This window comes from Phocoena phocoena, chromosome 14, assembly GCF_963924675.1.
Source record: "Phocoena phocoena chromosome 14, mPhoPho1.1, whole genome shotgun sequence".
NCBI classification, from domain to species: Eukaryota; Metazoa; Chordata; class Mammalia; order Artiodactyla; family Phocoenidae; genus Phocoena; species Phocoena phocoena.
The window spans coordinates 42346506-42372092 of NC_089232.1; the positions used below are offsets into that span (position 1 = coordinate 42346506).

General features: G+C 37.2%; 1 pseudogene; it reads left to right on the top strand.

Moving 5' to 3' along the window:
• The first annotated feature begins 1127 nt into the window (after window positions 1-1127).
• On the top strand, window positions 1128-25587 carry LOC136133575 (tigger transposable element-derived protein 1-like; annotated as a pseudogene).

Genomic DNA, 25587 nt, shown 5'->3' on the forward strand with positions numbered 1-25587 from the left:
AATACTTTGCAACCCTGCAAATATGCTGTTTCTCCTTAAATTTTCAGTCACTAATTTCAGCATCCATTGGTGGGTCTTTCTTGAAAGTGTTATTGTGGTATTCTACTGGTGATTTTCTATTTCCCTCATTTATTGTACATTTGTTTATTTATTTATATCAGTATGGACTCATTCATGACTTTAACATTTGTATTCTATGGATTATAATCCAATACTATCATTACTTATTTTGTGCCTCAGATTGCTCCAGCTTTGACCATTGGGAGCTCTTTCAGGTTGGCTCCTATGAACTTTTGCCAGCATGGCCCCATCCTTTTTGGAGCACTTCTTCATTTATTGCTACCATATAACGCTCCCTGCTCATCTTGTGTTTTCCCTGCCACAGCTCTTTAATCAACCACTTCTCCAGGTATCCCTGTTTCTTTGTATCAGTGAATGATATTTAGACACCAAAAGCTAGGCTTTTAGAGATTAAAAGATCTAGGCTTTTAGAGATTAAAAGATCTAAGGACTTGGCAAATTTTATAAGTGGCCAGATCGTAAATAGGGTTTGCAGGCCATTCAGTCTTTGTTGCAGCTACTTCATTCTGCTGTTGTTGCACAAAATCAGACATAGACAGTAGGCAAGTGTGTATGTGTGGATATGTTTCAATAATACTTTATTTACAGAAATAAGTGGTAGGCTGGATTTGGTTCATGGGACTTGTTGTTTGCCATCTCCTACTCTAGAATGACAAGTCATGTGCTTACTTTCATGTATAAAAACAATGACAAAAACCTAGTAATGTTTTCATCTTCTCTGGTGAGGAACGTACTGGAGTATACTGATGTAAATGGAATTAGCTTAAGTGTTTTTACTTTTAAAAATTTTGGATTATTTTAATTCAGAATAGGAAAAAAAATGATAATTACTACTTCCCATCTTTAAATCATTAGATGTTTAGATAGTGCAGTATTTATTTTCAGATGAATCAATAAATAAAAAGTTTACTTTCACTTTTACTTTATGCATGGAATATCAAAGATAACTAAGTGCAAAATAAATGGTACAGGGGTAGTAGGAAAGACTCGTTCTGACCTTGCTCTGGAAAAGAAGTCCGCAACTTTCATAGATGGCCAGATCGCAAATGGGCTTTACAGGCCAGGAAGGCTCTGTTGCAGCTGCTCGCAGGGTAGAGCATCCTGAAAAGTTTCCAGGAGGAGGTGAGGACTGAGAATGACACCAAAGAATGGATGCGACTTGAGTCACCTACAAAAGAAGAAATAAACGTGGTGATTCAGGGATGATTTGAATAAGAGAGGGAGAGAGAAACAGGTTGAGAGTATTCAGGAATAATAAATAGCAAACAACAGCTACAGCAATTCAGAAAGGGATGTAAGAGACAAACCTAACCCTGCTAGCAGCTCTACTAATCTCACAGATTTTAGTAACTGGCTATCTTTCAAATCACCTGGCTTTATTAAAAACAATTGACACTATGCTCTGTACGTTTAAATGATTCTACAGAATTTTTAACAGATCTTTAAATGGGTTAAAGATCTAAATTACTATTTATTAATTTTCATGTTAATATATTAATGTTTTTTTGCCATTATTTATAAGCTTTTCAGTGTTAGTTCTGTAATGAGCAGGTATTGCCAAGAAGCCAATCTTATAAGATGCAAGAACATTTACTCTTGCACTCATTTCTGTGACAGACTTTTTGGTTCTCCAATGAGTGCACAGTGAGCTGAACAACGAATTCTTAAAAGTTTAATTCCACTTTAATTGGGAGTCAAGTATATCCTGCTTCTTTTGAATGCAACCCTAATCCCAAAGACAGATCATTTTATTGTCTTTGGTCTCAGTAGTTTCTGTGCTAGCCCCTGAGTAAGATGGTGACACAAGTGGACAAAGGAATTGTCAGTTTATTTGGGAATATCCTAGGGATTAATTCATCATTAATGATTGTTAATGAAATCTGATTCCATGAGATAAGGTGACTTCCTAAGTAAAATCGAACTCTTCATCTGAAGTATATTGCTGAAATTTTTCTTATCCAGTGTTCTCATTTAGAGGTCACTAAATCCATCATTATTTGTGCTCCAAAGTAGATTCATAAAAAATAAATAAAATGAAATTTGGCTATAGTTTGAGCTTCTTGTATAAAAGGTGGTATTATCGAATTAAGCAGACAGTTGATTTCTATATTTCTGACATTTAACGTTAATTTGATAGGAAATAGTTACCATAATATTATAATCAAATATTCTAAACCCACAGCTTTTAAATATAGAGTTTAGTGGGTGACTTAATATTTTCTACATGAACTACCATATGTCAAAGAGAACTAATGATCTCCTTAATAGGTAGCCTACTCACACTTGCGTATCTGTGGTAGGGAACCTTCTTAAAGGTCAATCTATTTGGTGTCCTCTCCCTTATTCTCATAATCTTTCTGCCCTTTTCATTCAGGTTTGGCCACCTTTTAGCCAACTTTGTTGCCTGCTTTAATACATCCTGCCTCATGTTCCGTGGTGAGCACTGCACATTGCACCTCCTTCAGGAAGCAGCTTCAGTCTTCCCAATCCATAAACACAGACAACATTCCTTCTTTTTTACTTTACTTGAAACCCCTAAAGAAGGTATATTTTTTGAATGTTCTCAGATCCCAAGAACCATGTTCTATGACCATTTCAAGAATAACTCTTCACCATTCCTTGAATATGGCTGGTACACCCCATTCTTCTGCTTATGCAGATCTTGACATGGCCTCTCTTCTTATCAACTCTCTTCAAAGCCCTACCTTCCTTTAAGACTCAAGTTGAGTTCTAGAGTCTCTCTCAGGTCTTTGTGGACCCCAGCTCCAACATCGGTTCTCAGGGGCCTCTGTTTCCTGTGCCATTTGTCATTGTTGTTTCCCTTTGTGCACATTCCCATCTCCCCCAGCAGATTGCAAGCCCCACTCAGAACGGAAGCATGTCCTGTGCCTCCCCTCACAGTATGTAGAACCTAACCACGTGCCCAGTCAAAGCAGGCCTTCAGTAATGTTTGTGAGGAGGAACTGTGACATTCATTAAGCTCTTACCTTCATCAAAAAGGAGTATTTAAAAAGCTACTGTACTGCACCAAATTACCTGCAATCATCTTGGTATCCCCGTAGAGGCAAATCTGTTGAAAGCCAAATCACTTCAGAGTTCCAGGTATTCATGTGAGGATTTGTAAACAAGTTAGATTGCAGCAAGTCAGTACTCATTTTTTTAGGCAATAAAATATTCTGTAATATAGACAAGGAGACAGTGTCACTCCCGTTTAAGATGTCTGCTGAGAGAGCGAGCATTAACTGAGAGGTCAGATATCTATAATTTTAAGTGTAGTGGAAAGCCACATAATGGATTTCTGCATATGAAATATCATTTTACTGAGTTCTGTAGAGATGTACCAAATCCAATAGTATTAGTGTTAGGCATTTGGGATCTTCAATGGCTAGTCTCTGTGCTTTTAAAAGGAAGAGTGATATATAGCCATGTACAGTGTAGACAGGCCACATCTCCCTAGGAATTCAGTGCTGAGTTTCATCTTTAGAGCAAAGGTGTTACAGAGCTAAAAGACATATGGATTATATTATCACCTTTAAAAGGTGAAATTTTTTTGGTGACTCTTTTCCGGATGTTTCAGCTGCTAGCAAGATCTGGCAAGACAGTCCACTGGGATGGAGCCAGCTTCTGTAAGATTGCTAATCAGGGTCTAAACCTCTGAGTGCAGCAACAAGCCAGGGTGGTTTCTATCAGAACCTTATATACTTGTGTGTCTGGCATTTACTTTGTAAAGCAGTGGAAGAACTCCATGTAAACCAATTTGTGACTTAAGACAATTTAGGTAACCTATCATAAAGCCAAAGGAAAGTTTTTCTCATCAAGAAGTTGTTTCTTTACAATGCAAAGATTTTTCTAATACTATTAGCCTACTAATAAACTCTTAATAGCAACCAGATAACTTATGCCTAAGACCTATACTTGTCTATATTTGTTACTAAAATTTTTAGACATTTAAGTAAAGAAAGGAAGCCCCATTTGGGTTCTTGGTTCATACAATAAGAATAGACCAGAAAAGATATTTATATCAAACTAGTGAAATTCCTATTAAGTATACTATAAATTCTCTAGGAATCATTTTCCTAATCTCCTCTGAAAGAATAATTTTATCTTTAAAAATATACCACTGTATATTTCATATATATATATATATATATATATATATATGTACACACACACACACACACACACACACATATATATTTTCTTTCACCTTCTCCACACCTGTTAAATAAACTTGTCATTTTTACAGCCAATTCAGGAAGAGAGTTCTTCACTCCTCTCCTTGGAGACCTAGATGTACCTCGTCCGGTGTCTGGGGTCAATCCCATCTCCTCTGAAAGCCTGGCTGCATGATTTGATAGTCACAGCTGTCATTATCATCCAGCTTGGCACATGCCTCTAGGGTTTTCCCATTGAGCAAGGGTCTGAACTGTGCTGCTCACGCTTCCTCATACCAATTATAACTCCCATGCAGTTATCTAAAAGGCAGAAAAAAATGATCAACACCATCCCCAGCCTTGTAATGAGGAAGCAATTTCCCCTCATTATAACTGACTAAATAAGTGCAAGCTGACCCTCAAGGCCCCTCCTTGCCCTCTTCGTGTCCCTCTGGAAATCATGGTCAAAACTCACTTTTCCTTTCAGATTTCCTTGACTTCCCACTTGTTTTATTTCTTTCTCTTAATTCCACACTTTTTCCATCTTCATCGTCACTGTGCCGAATGCTGTTCCTCGTTCTGTGCCCTCACAGAGTGATCACGCCTCTTTCTGGTGCGTACCTCATTAGAACCTGACCTTTGTTTCTCGTTTCTGATCTTCTGCCATTGGACTCCCTTACCGCAGATTTACTGCTTGGGCGCCAGAGGAAGAGGGTCCTCGAGCCATGCAAATGATCCAGCAGATTTCACTCTTCCTTCCTTTTGTCACTTCTAAGACCCTCGTGTCTCTTACACTTTTTTGTCCGAAGAATCTATACTGTGTGTGTTTGGTTTAACCAGAAACAGTGCTGTGTTGGCTGTAGGCAGTCAAAGCATTAGTTACGTTGTTGAAAGGCACGAGGAATTTATCATCATTTTTTTACCTTTCTACTTCAAGTAGAGGTAGTTCAAAAACGTTGCACGAATGAGTCAGTATCCCCTGTTTTGGAGCATAAGGAAATCATCTCTGAAGGTTTGATGAAAAACTGAGATAAAACAGAAAAACAGTTTTGGACACTTGTGTATCAGTGGCTCCTCCCTCTGACATGTGACCCTTTGGAGCAGTCCCAAGCTAAAAAAAATCTTAGATTGAGAGACTAATTCATTCTGATTAAAGCTTTTATACTTAGGATTTTCATTTGGGCATATGGAAGAGACTAACCTAATATCTGTCTAAACTAATATTTGTTCTTCCTTGGGAATACAACCTCCAGTTTTTAGCTAGGCACATGCTAAGCTGAATAAAGAGTCCATTTCTCAGTCTCTTAACAATTAGCCATGTACACATTAGGCCAAATGATATGTAAGTGGAAATGTTTTGCATGGGCTTCTGAGAAGTCTTCCAAGCATTGGTGCATGCGCATTGACACTTTCTTATTCTGTTTTCCATCCTGTTTCCTGATCATAAGGCAGATGGCTGGATCTCTAACAGTCATATAGGACTGTGAGGTCAAGGGCCATATCCTAGGGCTGGAGAAACAGTGAGTTGGTAAAAGCCTGAGTCCAAAAACTTCATGAAGTGGAACATCATATCAAGCATGGAATAATTTTTATGTGAGAGAATGAGAAATAAACTGTATTGTTTAAATCTTATTTTGGTTTTTCCTGTTATGTACAGTCGTGTAATTCTAATTGAGTCAGGGAACTTTGTGGTGAGTTGGATAGATGGAAGAGAAGTATTGGGGGATTATGACTGTACCCTTTGCTTATGCAAGGTGTGGAATCAGAAATTATCTGACTGGGTTTAGGACATGGCCTCATGTAAATGAGAAGTTCATAGTTGCTTCCTAGAGACATTTGCTAGTTCTCTAATAACTAAGCACATACATTTTCCAAGAGAAAATTTTCCAAGAGATTCTGACAGGGAGGCAAATGTATGTGTTTGTACGTGTTAATTGTAATACCTGTAATAGAAAAATATTTTAAGTAACCTAACTATTCATCAGTAAAAAATTTGATATATTATAATGGCCTATCTGTACTTTGGCATATTCTTCAGCCCCTAAAGATGATATGTTATGCAGCCATTAAAGATATTAAGAGTGTGAATAAAATGAAGCGGTGTTTGTAACATTTTGTTGAGTGAAAAAAAATAATGTTAAGATTTCTAGCCATGATGGCATTGTAAATTCTCCAAGGGACCTCCTCTGCCTCTACACATATGACATACAGATAATATGTAGAATGAGGAAATCTAAAAGCTGTAGTCATGCTCAAGAGTAAGATAAATGTCTCCATGACACAGAAACTGAAAGTGATAGGCAGCATAAAGGCATCAGCCTACCAGCCTACCGGGTTCTGGGTGAGAAAAAGGCTGATATGGCCAGGAGTTTAGCCATATCTTCAGTAGAGAATAAGAGCATCCGTAGCACAACTTCAGCTAGGTCTTCTCCTTACCTTATGTTTCATGAAAAGAGAATCTAGAAGATACGTGTACAACCACGTGACTAGGAAGTAAACCATTAAGTTGCTTGCTGGCTTCATGATTGATGACATCCCCAGTGTGCAGATGTTTTTAATATATAACCCCTGTCTGCCTGGGGTCCAAAATGGATGGGCTGGTAGCAATTGCAAAGACACTAGAGAGAGGTTAGTATACATACACACACGTGCGCGCACACACAAACACACACACACACACACACACAGAAAAATAACCTCCTATTCAAAAAATATCTATAAACCAACATTCCAAAACATATTAAAAATCTCTCACTAGGGAAACAGCCAAATAAACCCTATAATATGAGTATGGCATTACTATGATGAATATGAAATGAGCAGACTGAAAAACTTTTCTTAAAAATAAATATGTTTAATTTCCACTCCCATGTTTATTGGAACATTATTCACAGTAGCAAAGATATGGAAACAACATAAATGTTTGTTAATGGATGAATGGATAAAGAAAATGTGATTAGTAATAATATATATATATATATACACACATATATGTACATATATATGTATATATTATTCAGCCTTAAAAAAGAAGGAAATACTGCCATTTGAGACAATACTGATCAACCTGGAGGACATTATTCTAAGTGAAGCAAGCCAGACTCAGAAAGACAGAAAGACAAATATTGCATGATGTCATTTATATGTAGAATTTAAAGTAGTCAAACTCATAGAAACAGAGAGTTGAATGGTCGCCTCCAGGAACCAGGGGAGAGGGAAATGGAGAGGTTTGGCCAAAGGGTACGAAGCTTCAGTAATGGAGGTGACTGAATTCTGAAGATCTAATGCATGTACATCACAGTACCTGCAGTTTACATTACAGTATTGTATACTTGAAATTTGATAAAAGGATAGATTGATCTTAAGTGTTCTCACCACATACACACACACACACACACACACACACTCACAAAGGTAAATAAATATACTATTTAAGACTAAAACAAATAAAAATATCCATTTTCTGTGAGATAAATAATAATATGTAATGAAAATAGGGAAATAATGTACTTGGAAAGATTATTGCAAAAATATTATGGAAAAGGGTTAATTTTCTTATTGTATAGAGAGAACTCTGAGAAATTAACTATAAGAACCAACAGCCTAAAATAAAGGAAGGGACAAAAGTTTTAAAGAGAAATCCAACAGATAAAGAAATACAAATCAATTGTAAACCTGAAAATATGTATGGTATTACTCACAATTTAAAAGATACCAGTTGAAATGGTGAAATAGCGTGTTTAACATGTATAAGATTGGAAAAAATGAAATAGAAACACTATCACTATTGCGTGCATTGAAGGTGTGAAATATGGGCAATCTCGCACACATTGGTTTGGGAAGAGAATGACACTTTTTTGCCAGGCAGTTCTATAGTATCTATCAAATTTATAATATCAAATTTACTATGCAATATACCCTTTTATTTTACAATTCCATTTTAGACATTCACCATAAATGAAACATACACAACGTATGAAAAGATGCATTTATAATAATGACCGTTATAGCATTAATTTTAGTAATCATAACATTGTTTTTCAGTAGGGGAATAGAACTGGTTAAACCCATTATGCAACATGGACTACCCTTAACATTCCCAGGCCTGGAAGCAGGGCATATAGAGGTCCACACACTGTCTATCTAAATATTGAAGACTTATAAATTAAATAAAATATACTTCATCTTCCTTCACTGACAAAGATGCCTTCATAACTACCTAAAGTAACAAGATAATGACAAACTAAAAAGGACCTAATGTGGCATTCAAGCCTTTACACACCTGTTTAAAGGTATCTCTCACCACTACTCACTCAAAACTAGCTCCATATTCTATATTGTCCAGTCAGGGGACTCATCTCCATTTCAAGAATGTTTTGTGTTCTTTCTTCATGCATGCTGTAACTTCTTTTTGAAATTCTTCCCTGCTCAGGTTAAATGTCCCCTTTGTTATTACCAGATCTGATCTCGAAAGAGAATGATTTCCTCCTTTGAGATCCCTTAGGTCTTTGCTATAACATTTAAAAATAATCTTCCTCAGATTATAGAATATTGTGGACGTAATTACTTCTCCACCAGGTTGTAAACTACTTTAGATTATGGAATTTATCTTAGTCATTCTTGTACATTTTTAGCATCTGAACCTGTGCCTTGCAACCAATAGGTACTCTACAATTGAAAAAACTGGATTATAGATTAAGAAAAAACCTCTTTATTATGAAAATTTCAAACATGTATAATCAAGCAGTTTCAAAACTAAAAACTCATAGCCAGTCTTGTTTCATCTATACCCTTGTTTCAAACCACACCTAATTTTAGTATCAAATTATTTTGAAAAAAAATGTCATTTTTTCTGTAGCTACCTCTGTATATATTTACATAAAATAAGGAGTACTTTCTCAAAGCATAATGATAAAACCATTGTCAAAACAAACATTTAACAATCATTCTTTAATATATCACATTTCTAATTAGTGTGAAAATTTCCTTGATTGTAAAATAATTTTTATTTGTTTGAGTCAGGATCCAGATAAAAACCATATATTAGTATTGGTTTATTTGGCTTTTAGATTACTTTTTTTTTTTTTTTGCGGTACGCGGGCCCCTCACTGTTGTGGACTCTCCAGTTGCGGAGCACAGGCTCCGGACGCGCAGGCTCAGCGGCCATGGCTCACGGGCCCAGCCGCTCCGTGGCATGTGGGATCCTCCCAGACCGGGGCACGAACCCGTGTCCCCTGCATCGGCAGGCGGACTCTCAACCACTGCGCCACCAGGGAAGCCCAAGATTACTTTTAACCTACCACTTTATTCTGTCTTTATCTCTTCCCTTCCTAGCAGTTCTTCCTTGAAGCTGAAAGGCAGGTGTGTTTTTGAAGGTAGATATAAGCAATGCACCTCATGGCTGCCATTTAATGTTAGTAGTTTTAAAATTTTTATTGCCTAGATCCAATATTTCATTATTTCACCAACAGTTGAAAATGGTAAATTTTTTTTGTATTTTTTCTTCATTTATTTAGGTGACCAACAAAGTGAGTCACAATTTTTAAAAATTATACTCAATTTATAGTTATTGTCAAATGTTGGCTATAGTCCCTGTGCTGTACAATATATCTTTGTAGCTTATTTATTTTATACCTGGTATATTGTACCTCTTAACTCCCTACCCCTATCTATCCCTCCTCCCTTCTCTCTCTCCACTGGTAACCACTAGTTTGTTCTCTAGATCTGTGAGTCTGTTTCTGTTTTGTTATATTCATTGCTTTTTAAAATGTTTTTAGATTTCACATATAACTGATAACATACAGTGTTTTTCTTTCTCTCTCTGACTTATTTCACTAAACATCATAGCTTCCAACTCCATCCATGTTGTTGCCAATGGCAAAATTTCACTCTTCTTTATGGCTGAGTAGTATTCCATTGTATATATACCACATCCTCTTTATCCATGCACACATAGGTTGCTTCCCTATATTGGCTATTATAAATAATGGTACTGTGAACATTGGGATGCATGTGTCTATTTGAATTAGTGTTGTTGTTTTCTTCAGATATATACCTAGAAGTGGAATTGCTGGATCATATGGTGTTGTATTTTTAGTTGTTGTTTTTTTTTTGTCTTGAATTTTATTTTATTTATTTTTTTATACAGCAGGTTCTTATTAGTCATCAATTTTATACACATCAGTGTATACACGTCAATCCCAATCGCCCAATTCATCACACCACCACCCCCATCCCCCGCCACTTTCCCCCCTTGTTGTCCATACGTTTGTTCTCTACATCTGTGTCTCTATTTCTGCCCTGCAAACCGGTTCATCTGTACCATTTTTCTAGGTTCCACATACATGTGTTAATATACAATATTTGTCTTTCTCTTTCTGACTTACGTCAATCTGTATGACAGTCTCTAGATTCATCCACGTCTCTACAAATGACCCAATTTAGTTCCTTTCTATGGCTGAGTAATATTCCATTGTGTATATGTATATCTTCTTTATCCATTCATCTGTCGATGGGCATTTAGGTTGCTTCCATGACATGGCTATTGTAAATAGTGCAGCAGTGAACATTGGGGTGCATATGTCTTTTTGAATTATGGTTTTCTCTGGGTATATGCCCAGTAGTGGGATTGCTGGGTCATCTGGTAATTCTATGTTTAGTTTTTTAAGGAACGTCCGTACTGTTCTCCATAGTGTATCAATAGCTCCATAGCTGTATCAGTGTTCTCCATAGCTGTATCAATTTACATTCCCACCAACAGTGCAAGAGGATTCCCTTTTCTCCACACCCTCTCCAGCATTTGTTGTTTGTAGATTTTCTGATGATCCCCGTTCTAACTGGTGTGAGGTGATACCTCATTGTAGTTTTGATTTGCATTTCTCTAATAATTAGTTATGTCGAGCAACTTTTCATGTTCTTCTTGGCCATCTTTATGTCCTCTTTGGAGAAATGTCTATTTAGGTCTTCTGCCCATTTTTGGATTAGGTTGTTTTTTTTTTTTTTAATATTGAGCTGCATGAGCTGTTTATATATTTTGGAGATTAATCCTTTGTCCATTGATTCATTTGCAAATATTTTTTCCCATTCTGAGGGTTGTCTTTTCGTCTTGAGTGTAGTTTCCTTTGCTTTCCAAAAGCTTTTAAGTTTCACTTGGTCCATTTTTGTTTTTATTTCCATTACTCTAGGACGTGGATCAAAAAAGATCTTGCTCTGATTTATGTCAAAGAGTGTTCTTCCTATGTTTTCCTCTAAGAGTTTTATAGTGTCTGGTCTTACATTTAGGTTTTTAATGCATTTTGAGTTTATTTTTGTGTATGGTGTTAGGGAGTGTTCTAATTTCATTGTTTTACATGTAGCTGTCCAGTTTTCCCAGCACCACTTATTGAAGAGACTGTCTTTTCTCCATTGTATTTCCTTGCCTCCTTTGTCATAGAGTAGTTGACCATAGGTGCGTGGGTTTATCTCTGGGCTTTCTATCCTGTTCCATTGATCTATATTTCTGTTTTTGTGCCAGTACCATATTGTCTTGATTACTGTAGCTTTGTAGTATAGTCTGAAGTCAGGGAGTCTGATTCCTCCAGCTTTGTTTTTTTCCCTCAAGACTGCTTTGACTATTCAGGGTCTTTTGTGTCTCCATACAAATTTTAAGGTTTTTTGTTCTAGTTCTGTAAAAAAAATGCCGTACGTAATTTGAGAGTGATTGCATTGAATCCGTACATTGCTTTGGGTAGTATAGTCATTTTCACAATATTGATTCTTCCAATCCAAGAACATGGTATATCTCTCCATCTGTTGGTATAATCTTTAATTTCTTCCAACAGTGTCTTATAGTTTTCTACATACAGGTCTTTTGTCTCCCTAAGTAGGTTTATTCCTAGGTAGTTTATTCTTTTTGTTGCAGTGGTAAATGGGAGTGTTACATTAATTTCTCTATCACATTTTTTTGGTGGCATCTTTAGGATTCTTTATGTATAGTATCATGTCACCTGCAAACAGTGACAGTTTTACTCCTTCTTTTGCAATTTGTATTCCTTTTATTTCTTTTTCTTCTCTGATTTCCATGGCTAGGACTTCCAAAACTATGTTGAATAATAGTGGCGAGTGTGGACATCCTTGTCTTCTCCCTGATCTTAGAGGAAATGTTTCAGTTTTTCACCATTGAGAATGATGTTTGCTGTGGGTTTGTCATATATGGCCTTTATTATGTTGAGGTAGGTTCCCTCTATGCCCACTTTCTGGAGAGTTTTTATCATAAATGGGTGTTGAATTTTGTCAAAAGATTTTTCTGCATCAATGGAGATGATCATATGGTTTTTCTTCTTCAGTTTGTTAATATGGTGTATCACATTGATTGATTTGCATTTATTGAAGAATCCTTGCATCCCTGGGATAAATCCCACCTGATCATGGTGTATGATCCTTTTAATATGTTGTTGGATTCTGTTTGCTAGTATTTTGTTGAGGATTTTGGCATCTATATTCATCAGTGATATTGGTCTGTAATTTTCTTTCTTTGTAGTATCTTTGTCTGGTTTTGGTATCAGGGTGATGGTGCCCTCATAGAATGAGTTTGGGAGTGTTCCTTCCTCTGAAATTTTTTGGGAGAGTTTGAGAAGGATAGGTGTTAGCTCTTCTCTAAATGTTTGATAGAATTGACCTGTGAAGCCATCTGGTCCTGGACTTTTGTTTGTTGGAAGATTTTTTTTTTTTTTTTTTTTTTTTTTTTTGCGTACGTGGGCCTCTCACTGCTGTGGGCCTCTCCTGTTGTGGAGCACAGGCTCCGGACGCGCAGGCCCAGTGGCCATGGCTCACGGGCCCAGCCACTCAGCGGTACACGGGATCCTTCCAGACCGGGGCACAAACCCACGCCCCCTGCATTGGCAGGCGAACTCCCAACCACTGCGCCACCAGGGAAGCCAGTTTGTTGGAAGATTTTTAATCACAGTTTCAATTTCATTACTTGTGATTGGTCTGTTCATATTTTCTCTTTCTTCCTGCTTCAGTCTTGGAAGGTTATACCTTTCTAAGAATTTGTCCATTTCTTCCAGGTTGTCCATTTCATTGGCATATAGTTTTTGTAGTAATCTCTTATAATTCTTTGTATTTCTGCAGTGTCAGTTGTGATTTGTCCTTTTTCATTTCTAATTTTATTGATTTCAGTCCTCTCCATTTTTTCCTTGATGAGTCTGGCTAATGGTTTATCAATTTTGTTTATCTTCTCAAAGAACCAGCTTATAGTTTTATTGATCTTTGCTATTGTTTTCTTTGTTTCTATTTCATTTATTTCTGCTCTGATCTTTATGATTTCTTTCCTTCTGCTAACTTTGGGTTTTGTTTGTTCTTCCTTCTCTAGTTCCTTTAGGTGTAACGTTTGATTCTTTATTTGAGATTTTTCTTGTTTCTTGAGGTAGGCTTGTATAGCTATAAACTTCCCTCATAGAACTGCTTTTGCTGCATCCCATAGGCTTTGGGTCGTCGTGTTTTCATTGTCATTTTTCTCTAGGTATTTTTTTAATTTCCTCTTTGATTTCTTCAGTGATCTCTTGGCTATTTAGTATCGTATTGTTAGTCTCCATGTTTTTGTGCTTTTTACTTTTTTTCTCTGTAATTCATTTCTAATCTCATAGTGTTGTGGTTAGAAAAGATGCTTGATATGATTTCAATTTTCTTAAATTTACTGAGGCTTGATTTGTGACCCAACATGTGATCTATCCTGGAGAATATTCCGTGTGCACTTGAGAACAAAGTGTAATCTGAGGTTTTTGGATGGAATGTCGTATAAATATCAATTACATCTATCTAGTCTGTTGTGTCATTTAAAGCTTGTGTTTCCTTATTAATTTCGTGTTTGGATGATCTGTCCATTGGTTTAAGTGAGGTGTTAAAGTCCCCCACTATTATTGTGTTACTGTCGATTTCCTCTTTTAGAGCTGTTAGCAGTTGCCTTATGTATTACGGTGCTCCTGTGTAGGGTGCATATATATTTATAATTGTTATATCTTCTTCTTGGATTGATCCCTTGATCATTATGTAGTGTCCTTCCTTGTCTCTTGTAACATTCTTTATTTTAAAGTCTATTTTATCTGATATGAGTATTGCCTACTCCAGCTTTCTTTTGATTTCCATTTGCATGGAATATCTTTTTCCATCCCCTCACTTTCAGTCTGTATGTGTCCCTAGGTCTGGAGTGGGTCTCTTGTAGACAGCATATATATGGGTCCTGTTATTGTATGCATTCAGCAAGCCTGTGTCTTTTGGTTAGAGCATTTAATCCATTCACGTTTAAGGTAATTATCAATATGTATATTCCAGTTACCATTTTCTTAATTGTTCTGGGTTTGTTTTTGTAGGTGCTTTTCTTCTCCTGTGTTTCCCACTTAGAGTAGTTCCTTTAGCATTTGTTGTAGAGCTGGTTTGGTGTTGCTGAATTCTCTTAGCTTTTGCTTGTCTATAAAGCTTTTGATTTCTCCATCGAATCTGAATGAGATCCTTGCCAGCTAGAGTAATCTTGGTTGTAGGTTCTTCCTGTTCATCACTTTAAGTGTATCATGCCACTCGCTTCTAGCTTGTAGAGTTTCTGCTGAGAAATCAGCTGTTAACTTTATGGGTGTTCCCTTGTATGTTATTTGTCGTTTTTCCCTTGCTGCTTTCAATAATTTTTCTGGTCTTTAATTTTTACCAGTTTGATTACTATGTGTCTCAGAGTGTTTCTCCTTGAGTTTATCCTGTATGGGACTGTCTGCACTTCCTGGACTTGGGTGGCTATTTCCTTTCCCATGTTAGGGAAGTTTTTGACTATTATCTCTTCAAATATTTTCTCGGGTACTTTCTCTCTCTCTTCTCCTTTTGGAACCCCTATAATGTGAATGTTGTTACATTTAATCTTGTCCCAGAGGTCTCTTAGGCTGTCTTCATTTCTTTTCATTCTTTTTTCTTTATTCTCTTCTGCAGCAGTGAATTCCACCATTCTGTCTTCCAGGTCACTTATCCGTTCTTCTGCCTCAGTTATTCTGCTATTGATTCCTTCTAGTGTATTTTTCATTTCAGTTATTGTGATTTTCATCTCTGTTTGTTCTTTAATTCTTCTAGAACTTCGTTAAAGGTTCTTGCATCTTCTTGATCTTTGCCTCCATTCTTTTTCTGAGGTCCTGGATCATCTTCACTATCATTATTCTGAATTCTTTTTCTGGAAAGTTGCCCATCTCCACTTCATTTAGTTGTTTTTCTGGGGTTTTATCTTGTTCCTTCATCTGATACATAGCCCTCTGCCTTTTCATCTTGTCTATCTGTCTGTGAATGTGGTTTTTCTTCCACAGGCTGGAGGATTGTAGTTCTTCTTGCTGCTTCTGTCTGCCCTCTGGTGGATGAGGCTATCTAAGAGGGTTGTGCAAGTTTCCTGATTGGAGGGACTGGTGGTGGGTATAGCTGGCTGTTGCTTTGGTAGGTAGAGCTCATTAAAACTTTAATCTACTTGTCTGCTGATGGGTGGGGCTGGGTTCCCTCCCTGTTGTTTGTTTGACCCGAGGTGACCCAATCCTGGAGCCTACCCGGGCTCTTTGGCAGGGCTAATGGAAAACTCTGGGAGGGCTCACGCCAAGGATTACTTCCCAGAATGTCTGCTGCCAGTGTCCTTGTCCTCATGTTGACACACAGCCACCCACCGTTTCTCTAGGAGACCCTGCAACACTAGAAGGTAGGTCTGGTTCAGTCTTCTGTGGTGTCACTGCGCCTCCCCCTGGGTCCTGAAGAGCACACTACTTCGTGTGTGCCCTCCAGGAGTGGAGTGTCTGTTTACACCAGTCCTGTCGAAGTCCTGCAGTCAAATCCCGCTAGCCTTCAAAGTCTGATTCTCTGGGAATTCCTCCTCCTTTAGCTCCTTTAGCCAGACCCAAGATTGGGAAGCCTGACTTGGGGCTCAGAACCTCCACTCCAGTGGGTGGACTTCTGTGGTATAAGTATTCTTCGGTTTGTGAGTCACCCACCCAGCAGTTATGGGATTTGATTTTATTGTGATTCCGCCCCTCCTACCGTCTCATGGTGGCTTCTCCTTTGTCTTTGGATGTGGGTTATCTTTTTTGGTGAGTTCCAGTGTCTTCCTGTCAATGATTGTCAGCAGCTAGCTGTGATTCTGGTGTTCTTGTAAGAGGGAGTGAGACAATGTCCTTCTGCTCCGCCATCTTGAACCAATCTCCCTATTTTTAGTTTTTTAAGACCCTCCATACTGTTTTCCACAGTGGCTACACCAATTTACATTCCCATTAATAGCGTAGGAGGGTTCCCTTTTCTCCACATCCTCACCAAAATTTGGTACTTGTGTTATTTTTGATGATTCACATTCTGGCAGGTGTAAGGTGATATCTCATTGTGGTTCTGACTTGCATTTCTCTGATGATTAGTGATGTTGAGCATCTTTTCGTGTGTCTGTTGGTCATCTGCATGTCTTCTTTGGAAAAATGTCTATTCAGGTCTTCTGCCCTTTCTTTAAGTGGGTTGTTTGGTTTTTTGATATTGAGTTGTATGAGCTGTTTATGTATTTTGGATATTAACCCGTCATCGGTCATATCATTTGCAATTATTTTCTCCCATTTCATAGGTTGTCTTTTTGCTTTGTTTATTGTTTCCTTTGCTGTGCAAAAGCTTATAAGTTTCGTTAGGTCCCATTTGTTATTTTTGCTTTTGTTTCCTTTGCTTTAGGAGACAGATCCAAAAATAATATTTCTATGATTTATGTCAAAGAGTGTTCTCTATGTTTTCCTCTAGGAATTTTATGGTTTCTAGTCTTACATTTAGGTCTTTAACCCATTGTTAGTTTAGTTTTGTATATGGTGTGAGAAAATGTTCAAATTTCATTATTTTACATGTAGCTGTCCAGTTTTCCCAGCACCACTTATTGAAGAGACTGTCTTCTCCATTGTGTATTCTTGCCTCCTTTGTCTTAGATTAATTGACCATAAGTGCATGGTTCATTTCTGGGCTCTGGATTCTGTTCCATTGATCTGTGTGTCTGTTTTTGTGCCAGTATCCTACTGTTTTGCTTTCATTAGCTTTGTATTATAGCCTGAAGTCAGGGAGCATGATACCTCCAGCGTTGTTGTTCTTTTTCAAGATTGTTTTGGCTATTTGGGGTCTTCTGTGTTCCATACAAATTTTAAATTTATTTTTTCTAGTTCTCTGAAAAATTCCCTTGGTATTTTTATAGGGATTGCATTGACTCTGTAAGTTGCAGTGGGTAGTATGGTCATTCTAACAGTGTTAATTCTTCCAGTCTATGAACATGGTATATCTTTCCATCTGTTTGTGTCATCTTCAATTTCTTTCATTAGTGTCTTATTGTTTTCTGAGTACAGGTCTTTTACCTCCTTAGGTAGGTTTATTTCTAGATGGAATAATTCTATAAGGAGAATCCATACCTTATAAATTATTTGGTTATTGAAAAGTACACGTTATATAGGAAAGAATATATAACGAATAACTGCTTGATGTATTCCCTTGGTAAACGTATAATTGGTTAATTACTTACCATTAAAAAATAATTTATTTCCTTAGACTCTTCCAAAGAAGATGACTACCTTTTTTCTGATGAGTGGATGGTATTTAAATGTATTTGTGTGCTTCAAAATACTGCAGTTATTTTTTTTATTCATGGTTAAAATTAGTTTATCTTTGTCCAGCAGAAACCTCTTCAAATTGTCTCTGGGTCCTTTTAACATGGCACTAATAATCCTTGTTACCTTTCTTACTATCTAATATGGCAAAATTCTTTGCATTTGTCCTATTAAATTTCTGATGCCAGCTATACCAGGACTGTATGAAAGGTCCTTGTTCCTTATTGTGAATATAGTATTTAGAAACTACAACTTAAGCACTGGAATTTTTCATTGCCTTTGGATTAGTTTTTGTTTCTAGACCTTTTTTAGTTTTCAGAAGTAAGAAATATTTGTTTACTCTATACATATAAAACACAGTTTAACTGTATCTCATTTATTTAATATGTTAATAATTAACCCAATAATAATTCATATAATTAATTCAAACTCAAGACTGTAGGGCTTTTCTTAACCTCTTTGATCCCATTTCTTTATTTCACTTGTATTTCAATATTTCTACAGTAATTATTCATTTGCTTTATTCCACAATACACACACTACAGACTCAGTATAGTAATATCAACATTATTGCCAACACTGTAATTACTGAAAACAATTTCAGATTTTAATTTTCCTTTATTTGTCCTTCAGGAATTTCACAGTGGGGTTATTCAGTTAAAGTATTGTTTCATATTCACCTGGAATTTTCCTCTCTGTGTGGTTATACTGCCAAGTTAGTACAAAGTTTGGTTTGTGTAATTCTTTTTGCTTCAGACATTTAGCAGTTGACTTTAAAATTTAATTTTGTATTATAATTATATAAAATGTTCACATGGACAAAAGTAAAATATATCAAATGTGTTATATTCAGAGAAGTATATTTTTCTGTTCCTTTCTCTCCAATGCATTCCCTCCCTCCCCTTAAATGTAAGGATATTATACAAACATAGAGCCACATATGGTTTATCTTTATACATAAATGCATGCATCCACACATATATACATACATACATACACACATATATTCAGTATTCAACAATGCTGAATGAGAACTGAATGGAAATTTACTGTAACTTGTGGGAAATTAAATTTTTACATTAGCAAATGAATATAAATTACTTGAAAGTATAAAATGTGATATTTCAGTTTAGTTGCATTTGCCTATATTTTCTAAATTCCACTGTTCATGTAATTCTGAATAAAATGGCATTGGCACCAGACTATGTGCCATTGTGATGTTCCTTTAATGAAAATGCTGCTACCACAGCCCTCGCCATGCAATGCACTTGCACATTTACCCATTTGTAGATACTCATTGAACACATATCTTGCATTTAGTTCCCTTGTGAAAACAGTAAGAAGGAGTTAACAAGAGTTATATCCGTACTGGCTGTTTTGTATAGCACTTCTCAGTATAAAACTAAACATTTCTTATATTCAATTCAATACTAAATACCCATAGCTTAATGCTTTAATCAACATAGCTAAAGCATAATAGTTTATGCTTTACGATCCTCTACAGTGGTCTTGTGTAGTCAAACTCTTTGTATCAGTTTGAATTATGTTTGACTACATGTAACAGAAATCTAACCACAATAGCTCAACCAAATAGAGGTTCATATTTTCTCACATTATGAGAAATCTGGAAGCAATTAGTTCAAGATTGGTACAGCTGCTCAGGGAAGGTCCAAGATCTTTTCAAATTCCTGCCCCATTATTCTTTTCATATGGTATTTATTTTTTCATGGTTTCAAAATGGCTTCTCTGCCTCCAGAAATTATGTTTATATTCTAGGCAGAAAGAAAGAGGGAAGAGTAAAAAAATAAAACATGTCTGCCAGCTGAGCGTATTCTCTCTATACTGGGTAAAAAGAGACTTCCTGTAAAATCTACCTAACAGATTTACTCTTTAATATCATTTGTCAGAACTGGATCACATGTCCATTCCTAGCTACAGTAGAGTCACATTACTGCTCTGAGAACAACTGGACCTCCCAGTAAGTAAAGGAAACAGAAGGAATGGCTACTGGACAAGGAACCAAAACTTTCTACCGGGGCTTCCCTGGTGGTGCAGTGGTTGAGAGTCCGCCTGCCGATGCAGGGAACACGAGTTCGTGCCCCGGTCCGGGAAGACCCCACATGCCACGGAGAGGCAGGGCCTGTGAGCCATGGCCGCTGGGCCTGTGCGTCCGGAGCCTGTGCTTCGCAACGGGAGAGGCCACAACAGTGAGAGGCCCGTGTACCGCAAAACAAAAAACAAAAAAACTTTCTGCCATATGCCTTGAATCCTTGTCAATGATATTTTAAGGTTTATTTTTTTCCTCAAAACAAAAGCAGTATATGCTTTGTGCTACTCAGCTATGTAAATATGAATCAAGTCTGCTTCCCTGAACACCAGAAATTTGTTTTATGATTTTCAAGGACTGTAATGGAAAAATATTTTGCAGCTGCTTATATGAGTTTTCTAGAGCTTCCATAATAAGGAACCAAAGACTGAGAGACTTAAACAATAGATATTTATTTTCTCACAATTCTGGAAGTTAGAAGTCCTAGAAAAAGGTGTCAGAATGGTTGACTTTTTATGAGGTGTCTCTCTTTGGCTCATGGATGTCCATCTTCCCCTTGTGTCTTCACACAGTCTTTCTTTTGTGTGTATCTGTATCCTAATCTCTTCTTCTTATAATGACACAGTCATGTTTAATTAGGGCCCAATGATATGACCTAATTTTAACTCAATTACCTCTTTAGAGACCCCGTTTCTAAATATAAATTCTGAGGCACTGGGGTTTAGGACTTCAGCATATGAATTTTTGAGGGGACACAGTTTGCCTGCAACATTGCTAAAGCATAGAAAAAATAGCAATAACAAAACAAAACAAAAACAAACCAAAAAGGTGAGGTGACAAGAGACATTTCTGGGTCATCCATTTCAATTTTTAAATTGTATCAACATTTCCAATCCCACCTCACTGGTATCATCTGAAACTGGTAACCAGAAAAAATTACTTAGCCAAATATAAAATATAATATTGCCAAATGATTTCTAATTCCTATGATTCATAGATTCTAATGGCTTAATAAATGACTCTTTAACTGGGATAGTAGAGTCATAGGTAATTGCAGTTATTCACACATTAAACTGTAGGGAAATAGCAAATCCAATTATATTGAATTCAAGCGTATCTCTCTGGGATTTGTGGAAGATATTTAAGCAAAGAGACATGCCACTTTCATATTCCAATTTGCTTGTACATGTCTACTTAGATTTATTGTAATTTTTCCTTGGTTTTTGTGTGTTCCCTTGCAGATAACAATCAGTTGCAGATGCAACAGACAGCAGTATAACTTTGGAATACTTTTGTTAATTAACTTGGGTTCAAATTCTAATAACGTGCGCATTATTGCTAGGGTACTAATAGAGTGTGGGAAATAAATGCTCTTGATCTTCCTTGGTTTATTTTTTTGCTTTTTATGTTATATAGAGTGTCTACAGGGCTGTGGAAAACAAAACAGACACAGGCAATAATGATGTTTTATGTGAGTCATAGAGAAAAGTAGGAAAGGATACAATCCAAACAAATATAAAGTGGTATTGATTTTAATTAATGATTATTTGAGACTCAGTCAATATAGAAGAGCTCTCATTCATTAGATAGTTATAGTAATTATAGGTTGCAAATTAGATATAAGTCTTGGGAGGCGGGAACTGATTTGGCACCCTGAGCTGGAGGTTATTATTGTCAACACTGAAGGATTTGCTAGATACCATCAAGCTGAACTATCTAGGGATGATCTTCAAAGGTGAGCATTTGAAATAAGACCAGTTGAAAAAAAGAGACCAGTTCAGTGCCAGGGAGATAATCACTGCATGAGATGATCCTGATGAATTAGATCCTGATGCTTATTTCTTCTTCTGTCTCTTCTTTTTCTTTTTCTTTTTTTTTTTTTTTGCGGTACACGGGCCTCTCACTGTTGTGGCCTCTCCCGTTGCGGAGCACAGGCTCCGGATGTGCAGGCTCAGCGGCCATGGCTCACGGGCTCAGCCGCTCCACGGCATGTGGAATCTTCCCGGACCGGGGCATGAACCCGTGTCCCCTGCGTCGCCAGGCGGACTCTCAACCACTGCGCCACCAGGGAAGCCCTTCTGTCTCTTCTTTGACTAAGGTGAAGATCATGGTGGGCAACAAACCCATGACTCAATTGCTTTCACAACTATCTAAAATAAAACCATCTATCTCAAACATTCTCTCTATTTCAATTCATTGAACTAAATGAATTTAAATTAATCAAACATATAGAGCTTTTGTTAGATACCTTGCCCAGTCTAGGTATATGAGATCCAGTGATGACCAATTGTGTAGAAGGTTATCTGATGATAAATATTTTAAAAAAATGTAGAACAGGACATATATTGACACAGTAATGCTATATAATAATCACTCACAGAACTTCATACATTATTGCTGTGCGTTACAACAATAAACATTCATTTAGTTGATGTGTCTGTGAATCACTGATTTAGGCTGCAAAGTTCTTTTGGTCAGTGGCACGGTGGTCTCTGTCACATTCCATTAGGCAAAACAAGTCGCACAGACGACCCAAACTCAAAGGGTAGGGAAATCAACTCTACATCTTTAGTTGGAGGAACCACAAAATTACTTGGTACACATACAGAGAGGAAAAAATAAGTGCAATTATTAATATAATCAGCCTGCCATTCTTTGCCCTCAGGGAGGACACACTCACATCCCTCTTATGTATAAAATATGTTCTCCCTTTACCATGACTGTCAGAAGTCACATCCCATCACAGCATGAAATTCAAAGTCTATAATTTTGTGATCTCTCTTGGTCTGGATGTAGCCCCTCTTGGTCCAGAGACCTATAGCCAAAAAGACAATTTATATGCCCCTGAAACACCCAATATAAAATGAAGAAAAAAATTTATTTATGAAAATAAAAGGAATGAACAACACATTATAGTCTCTGGTCTATAGAAAGTTTGACATTTCTTGAGCAAATATTCCAGATTTCCCTCTTGTTTTGGAAAATGTTTATTAGTTTAGACCTACTTCTGCTCCCTAGAAATGGAGCCTCTGTTTATTGTTCTCCATGAGTTTTAGCTTTTCCCTCTGATATATCCTTTCTTTTCCATCCATCCTGACCACTTTTGAAGAAATGGTCCTATTAGCTGAGTAGTCTTCTCAGCCTGTAGAAAGTTGTAGGTCCAGAGTCTTTGTTTTCCCTCAGTCGAACATCCTTTTTTTTTTGCAGACTGGCAGGGCTTTTGCCAATACAGCTCTTTTAAGACATTGTGAATTTTCTTTTTTTTTAAATTGAGATATAATTGACATATATTTTATTAGTTTTAGGTGTACAACATAATGGTTCTATATATGTAAATGATATGAAATTATTGCCATAATAAGTTTAGTTAACATCCATCACCTCACATAATTAACAGATTTTGTTCTTGTGATGAGAACTTTTAGGATCTACTATCTTAGCAACTTTCAAATATACAATAGAGTATTGTTAACTATAGTCACTATGCTGTACATTACAGGCATTCATTGTTTTATTGCACTTTGCTTTATTGTGCTTCCCAGATACTGCGTCTTTTTTACAAATTGAAAGTTTTTGACAACCTACATCAAGTAGTGGCATCTATTGGCACCTTTTTTCCAACGGCATTTGCTCACTTCGTGTCTCTTTGTCTCATTTTGGTAATTCTTGCAATATGTCAGACATTTTCATTATTATTATATTTGTTATAGTGACCTGTGATCAGTGATCTTTGATGTTACTAGCGAAATTGTTTTGGCGTACCAAGAATCACACCCATATACAATGGCAAACTTAATTGATAAGTGTTGTGTGTGTTCTCACTGCTCCACCGACCGGCCATTCCCCTGTCTCTCTGCCTCTCCCCAGGCCTCCTTACTCCCTGAAATATGATAATATTAAAAGTAGGCCAATTAATAACCCTCCAGTGGTCCCTAAGTGTTCAAGGGAAAGGAAGAGTCACGTATTTCTTACTTTAAATCAAAAGCTAGAGATGATTAAGCTTAGTTAGGAAGGCATGTTGAAAACTCAGGACGAAGACTAGGCCTCTTGTACCAAACAGTTAGCCAAGTTGTGAATGCAAATGAAAAGCTCTTGAAGGAAATTAAAAGTGCTACTGCAGTGGAGACATGAATGATAAGAAAGCAAAGCAGCCTTATGGCTGATATGGAGAAAGTTTTAGTGGTCTGTATAGAAGATCAAACCAGCCACAAAGTTTCCTGAAGCCAGCACCTAATCCAGAGCAAGGCCTTAAATATTTTTGATTCTCTTTGATTCTGTGAAGGCTAAGAGAGGTGAGGAAGCTGCAGAAGAAAAGTATGAAGCTGGCAGAGGTAAGTTCATGAGGTTTAAGGAAAGAAGCTGTATCCGTAACACAAAAGTGCGGGGTGAAGCAGCAAGTGCTAATGTGGAAGCTTCTGCTAGTTATCCAGAAGATTTAGCTAAGATAATTAATGAAGGTGGCTACACTAAAAAACAGATTTTCAATGTAGATGAAACAGCCTACTACTGGAAGAAGAGGCCATCTAGGACTTTCATAGCTGGAGAGGAGAAATCAGTGTCAGGCTTTAAAGGACAGGCTGGCTCTCTTGTTAGGGGCTAATGCGGCTGGTGACTTTAAGTTGAAGTCAGTGCTCACTTATCATTCTGAAAATCCTAGGGTCCTTAAGAGTTATGCAATATCTACCTTCCCTGTGCTCTATCAGTGGAACAACAAAACCTGGATGATAGCACATCTGTTTACGACATGGTTTACTGAATATTTGAAGCCCACTGTTGAGACCTACAGTTCAGAAAAGAAGATTCCTTTCAAAATGTTACTGCTCATTGACAGTGCACCTGGTCACCCAAGACCTCTGATGGAGATGTACCATGAGATTAATGTTGTTTTCATGCCTGCTAACACAAGATGCTGTCTGCAACCCATGGATCAAGGAGTAATTCGACTTTCAAGTCTTATTCTTTAAGAAATACATTTCATAAGGCTATAGCTGCCGTAGATAGTGGTTCCTCTGATGGATCTGGGCAGTCAATTGAAAATCTTCTGGAAAGGATTCACCATTCTAGATGCCATTAAGAACATTTGTGATTCATGGGAAGAGGTCAAAAATATCAACACAAACAGGAGTTTGGAAGAAGTGAATTCCAACCCTGATGAATGACTTTGAGGGGTTCAAGACTTCAATGAAGGAAGTAACTGCAGATGTGGTAGAAATAGCAAGAGAAGCGGAATTAGAAGTGGAGCCTGGAGATGTGCCTGAATTGGTGCACTCTCATGATAGAACTTGAATGGATGAAGAGTTGCTTGTTATGGATGAGCAGAGAGAGTGGTTTCTTGAGATGGAATCTACTCCTGGTGAAGATGCTGTGAGGATCGTTGAAATAACAACAGAGGATTTAGAACATTATATAAACTTAGCTGATAAAGCAGCATCAGGGTTTGAGAGGATTGACTCCAACTTTGAAAGAAGTTCTGCTGTGGGTAAAATGCTATGAACAACATGCATGCCACAGAGGAACCGTTCTTAAAAGGAAGCATCAATTCATGCAACAATCCTAACTGCTGTCTTATTTTAAGAAACTGCCACAGCCACCCCAGCCCTCAGCAGCCACCACCCTCGTCAGTCAGCAGCCATCGACATTGAGGCAGGACCCTCCACCAGCAAAAAGATTACAACTGGCTGAAAGCTCAGATGAGGGTTAG